The following is a 19462-nucleotide window of genomic DNA, read 5'->3' on the forward strand; positions in this document are numbered from 1 at the left end:
ATGTATATAAGGGCGTACTCTTATTACCCAGGGTATGAAGACAGACATTAAATTCAATTCAGGCTATTATATATCAATTATATATCAATTCAGGCTATTATATATAATGAGACGTTGGTTTGCCTCGGACATATTTTGCTCCTGCAAATACATGGTTATTAATATTCTACTGTTCGATATTTATGCATATTATTTGAAACCCACGTTTTTCTGTAAAGCCTGTTGCTATTAATTGTTTTTATGTTTATTTTATACTGTTACATGTAAAGCCTGTTGCTAAATTAATGTTTCACTGTAAACCGAGGTGATGTATTACTATACGTACCGCGGTATAGAAGAACCTATAAATAAATAAATAAATAAATAAATAAAAAAGAATGACAATAGTGAGCCTTGGGGCATTCTCTTGATTAAAGATCATGAATCAGAAAATTGTGACCCCCGCTTCCATTCTGTGTTCAATTAGTGAGAAAGGAATCTATCCAGCTCAAAACGGAACCATCAAAAATATATTCTACTAGAAGTTTGTAACCCCCTTTTGGGGGCCCTTCTGGAATGCAGGGACACGTGTTGTCCCCAGAGCCACTCTTCTCACACAACTCCCTTTTCTCTCTACAGTCACAGTCCACTAGGCCCCAGGGTATTTGGGTTCATTCCGGCGGGCGGAGGATAAACCTCTGGGGCCCTAGGGCTCATGGGAGTGGGGACCCATACACAGCCTCTTACTTCTTTAAAACTCTCTTCAGTTTTAAAGACGTGAGACATCTTTGCTTTAGAGCACCTCTGAATTTGAATGAAGATGTTGTACGCTCTGGTGGGCTTTTCAACAAAAATTTACTGTAACGACAAACACTGAAAATCCAATTCACAACAAAAATTCTCTAGATATTCTTCACACAAAAATACAGAGTCCAAAAGTGCCTCTTTCTCAGCATTAATAGCCGAGTCAGTGTCCTTCAGGTTGGCATGCACTAGGTAAGGACCCAGCACTCTTAAGTGATAGAGAGTTGGCTCCTAGTAGGATGCGGATCTCCTATCTCTTCCTCTGATGGACTAAGCTGGATTTCTGGTGGTAGAAAGTCTCAAAAGTATTCAAAATCCAAAAATCTCTCCTCCTTCTCTGTGGGCAGGAACTGGTAGAAAAATTCCTCCCAAAGCAACAAGAACAAACCTGAATGCAAAATTACTAATTTCTTCTTCTCCAGTATTCCCTGTCAGGTCACTGCTGTCATTCCTTAGCTGGATGAAAAGAACCACAGCACCTTATCCTGAACTTGCAAGGCAAGAGTGATCTTCCTAGGCAGGATTCCAAAAGCAAAAATCTCGAAAAGGAAAAAACCCAACAGCTCTTCTCACAAGCTCCTTTTCCACTCATCAACGACCTTCCCTTCCAGACGGAGGGATTCTGGCCAGAGCAGTCTCTTCACCTTGTTCCAGACCAGGGGCCCAGTATGGGAAATCTTTCTTGACACTCTCCTTCTCTTCCAGTCTCTCCAGAAGGATACCACTTCCCCTGTATCAGGTTGTGGGACCCAACGGCAGGGAGAACTCCAGTACTGCAACTCAGCTCCAAACAAAACCCACAAAAAAAACTACCACATTGTTCCTCGTGCACATCCTGCTTTAATAGTGCACTCCTGACCAACCCAGACAAGCCTCTGTGGGAGCTGCCTGCAGGGATGTTCTGGACCCTAGCCTAAGGATCTAGCTAGGGTCCAACTGGATAGTGGAGACCTAGGGGTCTACACATTGAGAAAGCTGCTGGTGATGCTCTATATCAAAGGCTTCTGACAGACTGAGAAGGATCCCCCCCGATCCAACAGCAGACGAAGAGCAGATTTTGCTGTGGCTGTTTTTATTGTACACCGCCTCAAGCTAGACTGTAGAGAGCAGGTTAGACATCGTTTAAAATAAAAGTAAATAAATAAATAAAATAGCACATGCAAGGGCAATCAGCGCCGTTTCAGTCCTGCACTGCAAGTGAAAACCAGACTGCACCAGATCTAAACATGCCTCTTTTTCCCAAAAAAATCTCTCAGTTGAACAGTCACAACAGAGTCTAACGATTTGGCAAGAACTGTAAGAATCGAGACCGGCAGATAATTTACATGATCTTCAGGATCCACGCCTGTATTTTCCAGCAAAGTTTTTTTTTTTAATGGCAGCTGCTTTCAAAGACTCTGGATAATATCCTTGAGCAAAAGACTGATTAGCCGTAATTGCTAGAACACTTAAGGCCTCTGGCAGGCCTTTTAGAAGCTACTAAAGGCATGAATCCAAGGAGCAACCCCCTTGGCCAGTTTATCCAATCGTTTCTGGATTTCCAATAACCCTACTGCATTAGAAGCTGACAACGGTGGGTCTCTGCGTGTTCTCTAAAATATCAGACTCGAAGAGGCCCACATTCTGTTCCACCCACCGAGGGTCAATCCCATTACTAACCAACCCAAACAGAGTACCCAAATCGCTATAGAGGGTAGCAATGTTATCATGAAAGAATACTGCCAACCCCCTCTATATCCAAGGAAATGGAATCTTAGTCCAAAATAATCAGTGAAGCTCTAAAACATTTTGAACAATAAAAAAAAATAGCTCCTTAGTAGCATTACCTGTGCTAAGAATTTGTTCAGTACAGAAATTATTTTTAGCAGGAAAAAAAATAGCTGATTCATACAATCTAAAACAAGAGGTCCATAGAAGCTGGATATTCATCCTCCCTGACTTCAGCCAATCATCTGCTTCAACTGGCTCTTAAACCAGTTTTTTCCTTTGCTTTCGATTTCCTGGTTCATGGAAACCAGGGCTAATACCTCCACAGAATCTTTACAAAGAGACTGAAAAGTTTCTACCTTGGAATCAAGAGAATCCATAGGCAATTTATCACAACCCTCAGCTAAAAGTTCCTGAGCTTTCACCAAGTCTATCTTGCCCCTAAGGTTGGGACATTGTATCTCTGGGCAGGCATCTTCGGAACCAGGATCTGTTCTAGAGCAAAAGAGCATTAAATGTACCTGCAGACGTTAGCTCAAATTTTTAAAGTAGATTTATTTGTGTAAGTCCATTTTGAAAATTAGGATTGTGCATGGAAACCCTACCAGGCATACGTGCACACAATTACACCTGCTCCAGAGCAGGTGCAAATCTGGGCATACATTTATGCACATACTTCTAAAAATCCAAACTAGGGGTACATTTTAAAAGGTTGTGCATATGCGTCCATGTGCGCACGCTACCTGGCGTGTGCACATGGATGCCCAATTTTATAACATGCGCGCGCCGACATCCGCGGCCTTCCCCCGCTCCCTCCCAGGCCGTTCCAATTTAGGATCGGCCTGGGAGGGAACTTCCCTACCCCCTAATCTATCCTTCCTACCCTTTCCCCTAACCTTCCCGCCCCCAAGCCCTAATCTAGCCCCCCCAAAAGTTTTAACTTACCACTTGAGCCTCCTCGAAGCAGGTGTAGGTTGCGCGCGCTGGCAGCCTGCCGCCACTCAATCCTCCAGCACAGCGGGGCCTTGAGCTCGCCCCACCAAGCCCTGTCCCTCCCCCGCACCGTCCCATTTCTTCGGCCCAGGGAATTACGTGTGGCCGGGCCTTTTCAAAATAGGCCTGGCGCGCGTAAGGCGATTTACGCGCAAAGGCTTTTGAAAATCTACCCCTATATGTGTAAATGATTTCCCCACTCCAAATCCTCTCCCTCCCCCCCCCCCCTCCAGAATGCCGATTTCCTGTTCGCATAAACATACGTGCGAGAGTTACACGAGGACTTTTACATGTTCCCTGCTGGTTCATTGATTGACTTTTACCTCCTGAGCAATTTTCAAAAGCCCATTTACATGCCTAAGACTGGGTTTTATGTACATTAATACTTTTGAAAATCATGCCCGGAGAGATTCTTCTGCAGGGATGGAGGTCCGCATAGACCCCCTTCTCCCGTTGCCCTTCGAGGCAGCCGTTGTGAAAAAAAAATTTTTTTAAGTAATTTTGTAGTGTCCTTCCTTTTATTAAAATCATCCGGTCCTGGAGGCCAGGACCTCCAACCCTGGTCCCCCTCACACAGGAAGGTAGTCCTGGTGGTCTAGTGGCCCCAGAACGTGCCCCCCCCCCCACCTTTTTGACAAAGAAGCCTTGGTGGTCTCGTGGCTGCCCAGACCTCCCAGACCCCCCCTCCACTCACTACAATGTCCCTTGTAGTCCAATGAGGACCAGGAGCATCTCCTAGGCCCTAGGCCCAATGGCTACTATTTTCCAAAATGGCTCTGCTTGGTCCTTACCCCATCACATGACTGGGCTGGAAGATGGTAGCCATTGGGCCTGGACCCTAGGGGCCACTCCGAGCCCCTATCAGATTACCAGGGACATTTTGTAGGGAGAAGCTGGACCATTTCTGGCTTTTCAGTCATTGCGTGCATGGACTTGCAGTTCCTCCTTCCCCTCACTAAAGCACAGAGGGGCTGCAATCTCCATTCACCGGCAGGAAAGGAAGGTGGCAGTGCGGAGAGGAGGGAGAGTCACTAATCTGTTCTCCTTTCCTCACAGCCTCCCGGCTCCACACAACATCACAAGCCATGGCCCAGGTGGAGGGAATAAGAGGAACAATAGAAGGAATATTTCATACGAGTACACACATGCACAAGAACTGGGATGTTTATTTTCGGGGCGTGCAGCCCTAATTGCCCATAATTCTGCTTGGGAGTAAGGACAGGAAGAGACGGGTCTGCTCGGTCTCCAAATGCTGTCTAAACTACTCCCCTTCCACCTTCCACTTATGGGAAGAATTGCAGCCAATCAGTGCCACAGGGACAAGGGAGTGGAGGAATGCGGCTGAGAGAGCAATCGGGGACAGATCTGTGGACCAAGAATAGCTGGGGATGCTGCTCGTATGACAAGGACAGACCCCCCAAATCTGGAATGTCTGGTAACATCAAGTCAAGGCCTTCTTATGCACAGAAAAACCTCTACAGCAAGTCAAAGACACTGAGGAGAGACCCCAACCAGCCTAAGACTCTCCCTTTCCATCCTTTGCAGGGCTTAAGGGTCAAAAAAGCACCACCCACATTTTTATTTCCAAATGTGGGAGCAAAGGACACAGACCAGGAAATAGGCAAATTATATGACTGGATAACTATGCTTTTTTTCTCAGTGATCGCACTGGGAATTTGAAATAGTTTCAGTTGCCAAAAGGACAAATATAGATTTTATGGTGTCAAAAAAAAAAAAATAGCAAAAATGTGTATGTTATTAAACTAAAGAATTGGCAGAAAAGGTAAGGGAGAAAAGTTTAATATTCCTAAACTACTAGAGATTGTAGAAAGAGGAAAAGAAGCAACAATATTTGGAAAAGCCAAGATAAGTCAGGAAAGTAGTCGGAGAGTGAAAGTGAAAATGGAAGAAAATAGCTAATACAGTATCACAGGGGGACAAGTCCGCCTTTTTTTATTTTTTTTTTTTAGATATGTTAGTGATGGGAGGTAGTGAAAAAGTAGGACTGTAAGACTCAGAGGGGAAGGGCAGAAATATGTAGAGGCTGACAAGGAGAAAGTGGAATTGCTTAATAAATATTTCTGTTCAGTGTTAAGAACATAAGAAGTTGCCATACTGGGTCAGACCAAGGGTTCATCCACCCCACTATCCTGTTTCCAACAGTGGCCAAGCCAGGTCACAAGTACCTGGCAGGATCCCAAGGAGTAGAGAGAGATTCCAAGCTGCTTATCCCAAGAATAAGCAGTGGATTTCTGCAACTCTGCCTTAATAATGGTTTATGGACTTTTCCTCCAGGAACTTCTCCAAACCTTTTTTTAATCGCAGCTACTGAAGAAGGGCTTGCAGTAGGACCACCGAAAACTTCCACAAATAGCAATGAAAGTGAGGTAGACCTTAAACAATTTACCATAGACTGTGAGGAGCTAGCTAAACTAAAAGTAGAGAAAGCAATGGGGCTGAATAGATGCATCCAAGAATAGTGGGGATTAGAGCTCACACCGATATTTTCCCAGTCATGATCTTGGGGTTTTGAGGTAGGCTTTTTGCATATCCTGCACCTCTCCAACTTTTGGGCCATTCTCTTTTTGGGATGGGTCTCACTGAGCACGTGCAAAAGTCAGAGGGAAGGCGAGACTGCAGAGAGCAGAGGGTTAGGAGACGCAGAGTGAGTTAGGAGATAATGAAGACAATAAGGAGATGATCCCTGGATCTCACAGTGAAGAAGAAATGTTTTGGGTAGGTTCTCGAGGCCCAGTCAAATGAAGAGGATTTTGGAGACTTAAGAGTTTTTGAGGATTTTGAAAGAGGACTTTTGGATGTTTGGATCGGCTCCTGACTGAGAGGGAGGACCTCCTGGAAGGAAGGACTGGTTCCATGTTTTTGCATCTTGTGCCCAGTTAACACAGCAAGGTGAAAGACAGGTTGGACTTTGGAGAAGTTTGAGAAGAATTTTGAGATTCAATCTATTTTTGAAGGTGGGGAAAGTGTTTTCAGCATCCCTAGTGAATGTTGGATCTGGAGGAGAATTTACTGTACAACCTTTGTTGGGGAAGGCATTTTGGACCTATAAGGAAACAGTGAGAGAAGGAGGGTCATCAACAGAAGCACTATGGACAGAGAAATCTATTTTTTCTTGATTTGTATTTTACTCCTCTTACTTATGATTTTTGGAATCATTGCCTAGATATTATTTTTTCAGCTTAAGTAAACATTTTTATTATTTGAACACCAACATTGGACTCTGGGCTTTTTTTTATTCAAATGTGTCCTCTTGGATCGACTGACCCCCTCATTGTGATATCAGGCTAAATGTGAGAGTGACTGTGAAGCCTGGTTATGCCACCACAGCACCTAGGATAACAGAGGCTTAGGCCTCCTCCTCACTGGAGAACCCCAGACCCAGGGCTAAAAGTTTGGTGCAAGAATATTTTTGGAGATCCAGCAGGAGAGTAAAGACAGCCCTGAGACGTTACTGTAGCCCCTGCATTAGGAACCCTCCACCAGAGAGGAAGTTACACAAGTATATTATGGGTAATTAGGAAACTTCTGGCAGCTCCAGTATCTGAACGTTTCAACATTTCTTTATAATCAAAAGTGGTTCTAATGGGATGGAGACAGGTAGATACGATTCCTCTTCATAAAAGTGAAAGTAAGGAAGAGATTGGGAACTTTAAGCTAGTCTGATCGCTGGGGTGAGCAAATTAATGAAATTGCAGCTATAACAGAGCATAGCACAGTTTCTGGAATCCAGTGGAGTACAAGATCCAAGGCAGCAAGGTTTTGCAAATGGTAGGTTTTGTCAGACAAATCTAATCAATTTCTTTGGGTGACCAGAGAGAGATCAGAGAAAAGTGCTAGATGTAGTGCAATTGGATTTCAGCAAGGCCTTTGATACAGTTCCACATAGGCAATTTATAAGCAAGCGGGCCCTAAAATGACTGAATGGGTTAGAAACTGGTTGAGCGGGAGGCAACAAAGGGCAGTAACAAATAGAGTTCACTCTGAGGAAAGAGGGGATACCAGTGGTGTGCCACAGGGACTGGTCCTCGGCTCTCTTCAACATTTTTGTAAATAATATTAAGGAAAGACTGTCAGGGAAGGTCCACCATTTATAGACGATACCAAAATCTATTAGAGGATAGATACCCTGGAAGGTATGAAAAACATGAAGAGGGATCTAGTGAAAGTTGATAAATGGTCTAGAGTTTAGCAGCTAAGATTTAATGCTCAAAAAATGCAGGATCACGCATTTGGGACAGTAGCAACCAGGAAACACAGATCGGATGAAACAAGGATTCGTTTATTAATTAGTGGTCAAATAGCCCAACTCTGGTCGAGTTTCGCTCATTTAAGTGAGCTGCATCAGGGGCTTCTGATGTTCAGACACTTATTCTTAATGGTGTAACCAATTTCCTAGATACAGGGGTAGATTTTTAAAAACAGCGCGATCACGTACTTTTGTTTGCGCAGCAGGCGCAAACAAAAGTACGCTGGATTTTATAAGATACGCGCATAGCCGCGCGTATCCTCTAAAATCCTGGATCGGCGCGCGCAAGGCTGCCGATTTTGGGCAGCCGGCGCGCGCCGAGCCGCGCAGCCTGCCTCCGCTCCCTCCGAGGCCGCTCCGAAATCGGAGTGCGGAGCGGCCTCAGAGGGAACTCTCTTTCGCCCTCCCCTCACCTTCCCCTCCCTTCCTCTACCTAACCCCCCCCCCTTACCTTTGTCCGTAGATTTACGCCTGCGAGAAGCAGACGTAAATCTACGAGTGCCAGCGGAGTGCTGGCGCGCCGTCCTCCGACCCTGGGGCTGGTCCGGAGGCCTGGACCACGCCCCCGGCCGGCGCCACGCCCCAGGTCCCGCCCCCAAAACACCACACCCCGCCCCCGAAATGCAGCGTCATCGGGTCCCGCCCCCGACACGCCCCCTTCCAAAAACCCCGGGACCTACGCGCGTCCCGGGGCTCTGCGCGCGCCGGCGGCCTATGGAAAATAGGCGCGCCGGCGCGCAAGGCCCTTAAAATCCGCCCGACAATGTTGCTCTTATATATATATATAAGTATTGTACCCATTGGAGTGCATGTAGCATCTGAGTGGCAGAAATCACATGAACTAAGTCATCCGTCTTTGGTTGGTCCTTTGTATTAAAGCTGAGCGGGCCTAATTGAGAAAAATTCTCCCGACCTGGGCACGCACAGAATCTCAGCGTCTCAGACCGGAAGTGATGCAAAGTGTCTGAACGTCAGCAGCCCCTGATGCAGCGCACTTAAATGAGCAAAATCCGACCAGAGTTGGGCTATTTGACCACTAATTAATAAACGAATCCTTGTTTCATCCGATCTGTGCTTCCTGGTTGCTACTGTGCCATTTTGGATTGGCTTCCGTTTTGTTTTCTGGGTCATGCATTTGAGAAAAATGATAAGAGAGCAGTACAATATAGGGGGTCAATTTCTTTTGTGCATAAAACAGAAGCGAGAGCTGGGGTTGATCATATCTAATGATCTTAAGGTAGCCGAACAGGAAGATATTTGGGTTCACAGGGAGAAGAATAGCCAGCAGCGAATGACAAGGAATCCCTGGGCTAAGATGTGGGCAGACCCCATAAACTGGAGATCCTTGGGACTCATGTCTGCCAAATATAGACTATGAACAACAGGAGGCTGAACAAGGTTACTTTAATTTCACTATATCTTAACAAGAGGAAACCAAAGCAGTTCAAGGAGAGGTAGGAAATACATAGTCCAAGAAATCCAGATAACAGGAATTCACGTCAGGCGAGGACTGGAGCAAGGATCCAGGAACATGGAAGAAGCACGGGCATCCAGGAATTAAAAACATGGAGGACCGGATCCAGAAAGCAAGAAACGCAGGCAATCAATGAACCAGCAGGGAACCTGATTTGGGGCAGAAATCTCCTGACAGATAAGGGCCGGTCCCTGCTGGGCTAATCAGGACAGGGAAACAAGGCAGCAGGTGACACGGCCAGTAGAGAAGTAGCTGAAAGGCAGTCCTCGGGAGGGGGAATAGCTCCTCCTGCCAAGAGCAGGGCCCTTGAACCCCCCGGGGAACCAATTCAAGGCCAGCCCATGCGCACCACACATTCGAAGAGATATAAACCAGATGGAGGCAGCCACTGAAATGGTCAATAGGTAAAGCATACACCATGCTCTGTGTTTCAATGCAATGTGTTAACTCTGCAATGTTCATTGTCTCAGCTACCGTCGGTGCAGATGCTGCTTGGAGTTCTTTTGAAATAGTCAACTTACATTTTAGTAAATAAACAAATAAAACATTTCATTCTGCCAGTGACTTCTTTTAACATACTGGCCAATTCTGCATTAGAACTGAGTTATCAGGTGGCTCCAGGTCACCAGGGACAGGCAAGAAGGGGCTGCTGCTTGCGACCTTACTCTCGGGTCAACATTTTCTTAGGTCAAATCAATGGGACAAATCAGAACTACAAGGAAGTCAGTGCATGCCGTGAAGCAAGATCAGGACTGGGTCAACCTGTTCAGCTGACCTGGAGGGAGGTAGCATCTCTGGACTTGTAGCTCTGCTTTCCATAAAGCAGGGATGGGGGAAGGCTGCAGCCTGCCAGTGGGACTGGGGTGTGGGATCCTTCTCCAATGACACAGCCCCGCCGGGCAACAAATCCAGAAACGGGGGCAGCAGTGGCGAGCAGGAGCAGAACAGGAGGTCCCGCTGAGCTCAGCAGCTTTGGTGGGCTGGGGGAGCGGAGATCTTGCCACGGGCCCAGATGAGATTGAGTCACAGACCAGAGGTTCTCCCACCCCTGCTTTAGAGGAACCGAAACTTGCAAGTCCATAGAAAAGAGTCGGTTAAAACCATAAACCAAGATGAGCTTAGCTTGTCCGTGATGACCTCGAGGTAACCCTGGGATCAAACCTGGTGCTTTCGAAAAGCTGAAATTCATAAAAGGGCTAACAAAATGACGTTTATAAGAGGGTACTCATAATTTCAGAGGCACACATTTGGCTAACACCATATAGTTTAATCACAGGTCCCTAAAAAACATTTGTTTATCTTTGTATTTTATAAATATGCTTATTATATCCATGCAAAAGAAAACCTCAAAGTGTCCACATATCAAATGTAAAATGATACTTTCCAGCACAGCATATAATGGGACCCGAGGCCTCAAGGTGCCCACGCCCAGTAATCTCAAGGAATGCTAGATGAGCAGGAGACTTTGCCACCAACATGGGCTACATTTCTACATAAAACATCTGATTCAGGGAAATGTTCTTCTAGTCCCACGGCAGAAAAACGCTCTCCAGCAGCAGCGTCACCTATGTACTTCCTCACTCTTGGTTCACAAAAGAAAGCAGCAGGAGATTTCAGAGCCTTTAATGTTTTCTATTACTACAATTTTATATTATTATTATTCTTTTTGTGTTATCTTATGGAAATCAATTGGGTTGTTTTTTTTTATTTGTCTTTCATTTTAACCTGTACATGGCTTTATTTACTTTGTATGACATTGCAATGAATCAAGTGAAATAAATGATAATAGTGTAAGGAAAGCTTCGCCCCTTACTAGATGTTTTCTCTTTTTTTCCCCATCTGCTGGGAGAGTTTTGCATTTTTAGCTCCTCCCCAGTTGATTGGCCATTCCCCCTTCTTTTGAGATTGGCTGAGCTGCCCTTTATAAGCTGGGTTGAGCATGAGGAAGGTGAGGTTGGATGTAGGCTTTGGTTGGAGGTGACCTATTCTCAGTTCAGGAGGGAACTCCCGTGCTTGAAGGGACAGGATTGGGTGCATTTGCCCCACTGCCAGTCGAGGTGAAGCCAGCAGTTGCCCGAGGTGCTACTTCACCCTGTGTCCAGCAAAAGTGGAGACTGCAGTGACCTCTAAGGAGAAGACGACCTTAGTTTGTGCAGAGGTTTTGTTGTCATCTTGTTTTGAAGGAGGGCGTTTGTTTTTCTACCACCGGCTCCCCCGTCTTACTTTTGGAGAGAGGTTTTTCCTTTCCCGTTGGTGGGGAGAGACTTGGACATTGGGACACTGCTTCAGAGGCTGACCTGGACAGAGACTGCAATGCTTGGAGTTGCCTTCTTTTTGATGATTTTACCATTCCTGTTGGAACTTTATTTTTTAAGTTACAGTAAAACTATTTTTGTTGAACACCATTCCAAGCCTCTGCCTGGTTTTTTTTTTACACTTCAAGAACCAGCCTGCTGAACTGAGAGATCTGCCTGCATCAGTACGAGTGGAAGAAAGACTGTTTGGTTGTGAGTTACCATACAAGGTACCTGCCCCCAGGAGCTTAGAGCCAGAGAGGCTTGTCCTCCTCTCTGCCGCTTGAACCCTGGTCCCCTTGGTGGATTACCGCAGTGTTGTGGCCAGTGCAAGAGAAAGGTAAGGGAAATCCAGGAGGACAGTGGCCCCCAGGGACTTCTGCTGTGACCCCTGTATTAGGGACTTCACTCTCTTGAGACCTAGAGGATCTGACCTTGGGCCCTGGATCCACTACAAAGGAGAAAGCCCCAAAACTTTCTGAACCATTACTTTTATCAGACCCACCAAACCTCAGGCATCCCCCATTGGGCTGTGTCTGTATTATACGCACTCCGCCTCTCCTTATTCATATGCACCCCCTAGTGGAGAAATATGTTTACCTAGTAAGGGGCCAGTGGGTACCCTTATACAACCTTTTCTTAGGTAATGATTAGTTTATTTCATTGGCCCGGGAACCATCTTATTACTGTAACCCCCTCTTGGTTTAGAGATCAACTTGGGTCCAAGAAAATGCAATTAACATTTTCATAGGAAATATAACACCTAGCAGGGTACTTCAGGGCAAAGGTGGTACCCAACCCAAAACTCTCGGAGTGGATGCCTTTCTATACCTTGTTTCATGCAAGAAACATCAGGGAAAATTCTGATGCAGCATCCCATAAAAAGTTTAGCAATATTCCAGAAAAAAAAAAAGAGACCCATGGACCAGATTATTGTCCAGTTTCACTGCAAAGCTGACTAACAGGGGCCCCTTCCAATGGACACCCTGTCTCAGATAGCACTTGCTGGAGAGGAGCGGTTTCTGCCAAAACATAAACTGCCTTAGATAACGGAGGCGCATTCTCCTCTACTGAACTGTCAACCTGCCACCGGATATGGTTTTAAATATTCCATTCCAGAAATAGCAGCATGGAATCTGAAACATTTGTACGGTAGGAAAATCTAAGCCGGAGAACTCTAGGGCAGATGCTTAAGGAGGGCAGGTTGTTAGCCTTTCAAAGACCAGCTGAGTAATAAGGGCTGCTGTGCTTCTGTTCAGACAAGGCACTTTCCACAGAAGCCTGGGATCAAGAAATACTTACTAGGGTTTCAAAATCTCAATTAGAGGAGATTTGCCTCTCTCAAGATTCCACCAAAGGGTTAATATACCAAACCCCTGATCTGGAAAGGGAAACTTTAAAACCTGCTTTTTAGTATGGGGTCACCTGGGGGAAGAGTTCACCTGCACTCTCTCTCTCTGATGTGCAATGGAAAGAAACTGAAAAGAGAAGGAGTCAAGAATCAAAGTGACCAATTATTTTAGAGAATGGGTATAAAATCCTGCTGAAGTGATAACAAATGCTTCTCCCCCACAAGAAAATTGTGGGGGAGAAGCATTATTTGACACAATTTGGTGGGAGGGTTTATTTTTAGAATGTTTTATCATCACGGGGACTCAGGGACAGTGAAATGCCTTTTTGGTTGGGGGACGCAGCCAAGCTCGCCCTCAACTCCACCTCCAGCTCTGCCCCTAAATCCCACTACCAACTTCTTACTTTACGTTTACAGTTAATGTCATTCTTTCTTACATACAATTTTTGCATAAATCATAGAATATAATTATTCATTGCCAGATCAACCAATAAAATGCTTAATGCTAGAAAACCAGACATAGTGCTAAAGGAGAAAAGAATAAAAACAGCGATACTAAGAGAAATGTCAGTACTAAGCGACACACCCTCCTCTATACTCACCAGCTTGCAATCTCAGATTCCCCGTCTTCTGCCATCCACCCTCCCTCTATTCCACTCTGTTCTGATCAAGTACTAAGAGTTGCAATCAGTGACCAAGAAAATGTGGCCTAAAGATACAGAAATGGTCCTATATGTCTGGGCACCACTCATCTAATTAAGAAAGCTTCCAAGCTCACCTCAATATGTTGCCTGTATATATTACACCTTAACACGCTTCAGAAAGGTGTTTGGCACAGTGCAAGTAATAAGAAGAGCACTAGCAGTAAATTTGAGACAGATCATACCCAATACCCTGGTTTAAGAGTAAGGTTCATTCTTGCCATTGTATGTGCAAGGCAAACCAAACACACATCCTGTACCTCCAGTTCTGTAAATATATACCCTATGGGGTAGATTTTAAAAAGGTGCGAGCGAGTGTACATGTGCACGTGCTACCCGGCGCGCGCACATGTACACCCGATTTTCTAACTTGCACCTTTTTAAAATCCGGCCCTATATCCACAGATGCAACCCCCCCCCCCCCCCCACACACACACACACACACTCCCTTCTATCCATGCTGGGAGAGTAGGATATTTTCCCCTAGCACCTCACCATACAAAACAATTCTGGTGTCATCTAAGTAACAGAAACACAAACTTCCTTCACTGCCAGGTACATTGTGAAATACAAAATCCAGCAAAAAATAAAAAATGCACTCAGCACATAGTTATGTAGCAGGACTGCAAAATCAACAACTCTACCTATGAAAAGGCAGAATTACAAATATTGCAACAGGACCTAGAACACCAATACACTGCCTGTTAGGAGAACACAATAAATAGGATTGCTAGACATCTCACTACACTAGCATAATACTCAGCTTTGTTGCACTTACAGAACAGAGACAGACCTTCACCAAATACAGAATAGTTGACCACAAATTACAAATGTGCAGCCAAAAACTGAAATGGAAGCCCCAAGAAGCCAGACTCTGTATGCAGTACAAAACTAGAATGCTTACTTCCTCCTTTTCCTTGTGTACAGCTGCTTCCTACCTTCTCCAGTCCCTAAGTCTCTCTCTCTTTCTTTCCCACTGCCTCCACAAGAGGACCGGGGATGGGGAGGGCAGAACAGAGTAATGTAGAGGGAGGGTGGATGGGAGAAGGCAGGGAATCTGAGATTGCAAGCTGGTGAGTGAATAGGGGAGGGGTCTGTGTGTGTGTAAGAGAGCATTCAGGACTGAGGATGAGAGAGAAAGAGGCTAGAAAGGGGGTAAGGATGTGAAAGGGAGCAGGACCGAGTGGGGGGTAGAGACAACTCTCTCTTCCCCATCCCATAAGAACATAAGAACATGCCTTACTGGGTCAGACCAAGGGTCCATCAAGCCCAGCATCCTGTTTCCAACAGTGACCAATCCAGGTCGCAAGTTCCTGGCAGATCCCCATAAAGCAGATCTACTTCCTGTTACTCACTCCAGGGACAGCAATAGCTTGCTTTAGTTTACCTGGCTTATAGTGTGTTATGGACTTTGTATAGTAAAGAAAACAATAGCTATCTCAAGAAGTGAGAAACTGGAAAAAGATAGCTATAGTCAGACATTCCCAAAGTCTTGCTTGCCAGCGTCCCCCAGCTAGCCAACCAGCCACCAACCCTGAATCTTTCCCTCAGCCAGTCCCCAGCCTCAGACCCGGCCCCAACCAGTCCCCAGCCTCATATTCCCCCTCCCCAGTCAAAACCCTTTGGCCATTGTTTTAATCATAATATCCAAAAAAGAAAATATGATTGATGCTTGTGCATAGAAAACAGGAGATTTGTAATCACAAGAACTAAGCCACCACAAAAAGCCATCCAATTCCTGAGAATCACCTTTCCAGAAAAGAAAGATATCACTATTTTTTTTCCAAGAGATGATCTTATGTTTTGAAGTATGTTACATAAGCTAAACGTTCTCAAAGAGATTTGCTGCAACTGGAGTTTTCATTGTCCCCATTGGCAGGTAGAATGTCTGATTAAAGAGGAATATATTTTTTTTACACAGAGCAATTAAGGCTAATTGATAAATGAGTTCCAAGTGAGCTCTCCAATGTCCAGCCATGGCAAGAGCTCATTGTATCCTTAACGATCATCAACATCATCTCATGCAGGATGAGAGTCTATAAAAGACATCCAAGGTAATTAACCAGGCAGAAGGGGGCTGGTACAAGCTGAGCCAGGACGTGAATCATGTGATTGGAGTCTCTAACAAATAATAGAATCCTAGCAATAAATATTAAAAAAAAAAAAAAAAAGATCTACAAATGTGGACAAAGATTCTAGAAGAGATCCAATTGCAGAAGCAAATGGTCTCCCAGGCAGGTAAATTTATGTATCTTTGGCAAGTCTTATATCCCCAGCATCCTGGGACATGTAATAATAAGAACAGATATTCTTTAGCCTTTATTTGTAATCTACTATGAGCAAATTATCTTAGATTAGCAAACAATAAATGTACCAAATAAATAAAATAAAGTACCCAGCTGTTCTGCCCATTGTAACGGGTAATTTAATCTCGGTTAGTGTTTTATAAATTGTATTACATGAGAGTTTCTTATGACAAACAATATCCAAACGTTGTCCTTCTGTCTCCCTCACACATATCAATAGAGAAAGCACAACTCTGCCCCACAGCTTTGTCAGCAGGCTAAATCACTCGAGGGTTATCTTTAGAGAAGTCTGTCAAAACAGTCCATTTATTTATTTTTCAGCAAATTATAACAAATCCCTGGGGGGCGAATTGTAAAAGAGTTGGTCGCATTAAAAGGCCCTTATATGCAAGTATATGGGCCGAGCGCAATTCTTATTTTAAAACCGGCAAGTTACGTGCGTATATGTGTGCTTGTGCGAGCAACAGGAAGCGAGAAAGAAAAGGGCTGGTTAGAGGTTGATCAGTGGCGTACCAGGGAGGGATCAACATCTATGCGCTCATATTTACATCTGCTTTTTTTTTCATGTGTAAGTCTGAATAAAACTCGTTATAGCCCAAAACTGACAGGGTGAGGGGGTCTGGGTAAACTGGGGAGAGTGTTGGCTGAAGAACCAGAGGGGTCTGGATTACCTAAAGATAGACTGGGCAAACTGGTTGTTTCCTTCACGCGTGCATGTTTTAAAATGTGCGCACTTGCATGCGTAAAAGCGAACAAGCCATAAGAAAAGATACGCTAATAACGTTTCCTTGCGTACCCACTTAAAATTAGGAACACACGTACGCATGTACTTGCTTGGACGATTTAAGATTCTAATGTATGTGAGCTCGCACCCACATACGCACTTATGTGGGAGCACGCATGCTTGTTTTAAAGTTATTTTCCCTGTAGGCAAGTCCTTGGTCTCCCCCAAACCATATTTTGGGGGGTACCTGCCTAAATATCACCCTCCTCTTGGATCCACATCCGATCCTAAATTTATCCACTGGACCCCCAGTCCCTATACTCATCCTATCTGCACTAAAGCCCTCAGTTGCTGTGTCTAAAGTAACTTTTTGCATTCTCTCTAACTTTTTAACACTTTCACCCCAGAGATCAACAAAGTCAGAGCCCTTTGAACAGTCACTCAACTCTACTGAATTTCAACATCTTAAAGTTCTTGATTTCTAGTCTAAAATTCTCCATAGATTTTTTGAGATTACACTGTGAATAAAAAATGTCAAAGAGTGCATATGTTCTTTTAAGACAATTAATGATCATCCAATTGTTTTCAGATATCATTTGACTACAACGTAATAGTATCAATCATAAGAAGCCTTAAATCTAATGACCACTTAGTCAAGATCAAATTCCATTTTTAGTAAAATCCTTATCTTTTATATATAGTTTTGGGTCTTTGTATATCCTAAGACCACAAGAATGCATTTCTGTTTACAGTTTTTGACCAAAATTGGCCCCTGTACTTCAGTCTATAGATGTGTGATACTGAAAGCTTATTGTTTGGAAAGTGTGACATCATAAGGGCATCAGCTAGACAAGACAGCTGAAATGCTGAATGAGGGGAGTGACTTTGAGACCATAGAGGGAAGTCCCATTTCAGGATCAGCTAAATGAATGAATGGATGAATGAGGCAGATGAAGTAAGAATGAAGAAGTGGCAAGTGACATCTGAACCTGCAAATCGCTTATTTTATTGACTGAGAAACTTTGTTGGGCCTTTATTTGTCCTGTGGCTTTATTTTGTAAGCCGAGAGTAAGGAAAAACTTGGTATCACATGAATGCATTTTTCTGCCTTGGACTAGAAGAATTTTCCCCTGAGGCAGATGTTTTTATGTTGAAATGCAATCCGCATTGGAAGTTTCATCATGGTAGAGTTCCTTAGTCATCTAGGATTTGGACTGCTGGTCTGCCTCTGGTGCTCTCTGGCTCTGTTAGCTACACTGTGTTGGAAAGTAGCTATGTTTAATGCGTTTGATATGTGGATACTTTTCCATTAATTCAATAAGCATATTTATGAAAGAAAATGTACAAAAACCTTTTGGGGACCTGTGATTGAACTAGATGGTACTAGACACTATGAGGTCTATATTTAAAGGCATTTATCTGGATAACTTTTGAGATAAAATTTATCCAGATAAGTAGGAGGCATTTCAGAGGCGTTTTGGGGTGGAGTTGAGCTAGCGGAATAACTTATCCAGCTAATCCTGATATCTGGAGTAGCCAAATAAGTTATTTAGTTAACTCTAGACATGGCCAAGAGCAGAGTTAAAATTATCTGGGAATGTAATCCTAGGATGACAGGTTTCCACTCCCAGTTTTATCTGGGAATGTATTCCCAGATTACTTTAACTGGCTACATTCAGAGGATATAGCTGGTTAAGTGCGGACAGGGTATAAAAAAATAAATCTGTATACCTTCAGGTCAGATCCCAGAACTCCCCTACTCTGGAAAACAATTGATATCAAAGAGGGTTAGTGCCTGATGCTGCCTCTATCCCCTAACCCAACAAATTAAAAAAAATAAAAATGAAGTAGCTGTAGTACCCCAAGCCTGACCCCTTAACCCCTATAATATTTTTTCAAAATCACCAAGACCCCTCCTACTCAACCCCTGAAATCTCTGTCACACATCCGCGAGCCCTCACCTCAGACTCCCAAACCAAGAGCACAGTCATGTCTTACCTGATCCCGGCTGCTTCCAGCTTTGACCTGACGGTAAGGATATTATTGTACACTTCCAGTGATGCTGTCAAAGCAATGCTAGACGTGGCCACGAGTGGGAGGACTCTACTGAGCTCCTGGTTGGGGCTTCAGGAAGGGCAGTCTGGGAGGGGGGGGGGAGCAGGAGGGGAACTTTAGTGATTTTGAAAAAATATTGTGCAAGGAGCGGGGGCTCAGGGCGCTACAACCGCTTCATTTTTTTTAAAATAGTTTGGTGGGTTGGAGGATTATCAGGAGCTAGCCTTCACTTACTGTATGTCAAATGGTTCAGTTAAAGTTATCTGGGAACACGTTCCTGAATAACTTTGAAGCCTAACCAATGATATTCAAACAGGGCCGGTTAGGTTTCAGCGTTATCTGACTGCATATTGCCGGATAACTTTATTCCAGGATATTCAGAGGGACATTCATGCTAAAGAATATCCCTGTTAACTTATCCAACTTAGCTAACTAGCTGGGTAAGTTATCCCTTTTCCACTTTTGTTTTATATTGGCCTCATTATGAATGTGCACCTGTAGATTTATGAGTATCCCCCCGGTAGAAGTATTCTTGTTAGTCGCTTTGTGAATTTCAATGTTTCGGTATCACTGGGTTTGCCTGGAACGTGGTATTCAGTTTACCTTGGGGTTTGTTTGTTTTTTTCCTGATTTGGTAATCCCAGGATGACAGGTTTCCACTCCCAGTTTTCTGCTGAATCCGGATAGCACATTGCACTGCTTTCTGTAATGCAGAGTTGCAGCAACTGCACATGGCAAGCAATGGTTAGACTGCCAGGGGAATCCCTACCTTTAAGGAAAGGCTGTCTTCTGTTGCACAACTGAAGC

The 19462-nt window shown here is 44.3% G+C and overlaps 1 protein-coding gene across 3 annotated transcripts in view; it reads right to left on the reverse strand.

Moving 5' to 3' along the window:
* The window catches only part of BAIAP2L2 (BAI1 associated protein 2 like 2), a 92316-nt gene that overhangs the window by 64394 nt on the left and 8460 nt on the right, over positions 1 to 19462 (reverse strand). The gene's annotated exons all lie outside the window — the stretch shown is intronic.

Source organism: Rhinatrema bivittatum, chromosome 2, assembly GCF_901001135.1.
Source record: "Rhinatrema bivittatum chromosome 2, aRhiBiv1.1, whole genome shotgun sequence".
Lineage (NCBI taxonomy): Eukaryota > Metazoa > Chordata > Amphibia > Gymnophiona > Rhinatrematidae > Rhinatrema > Rhinatrema bivittatum.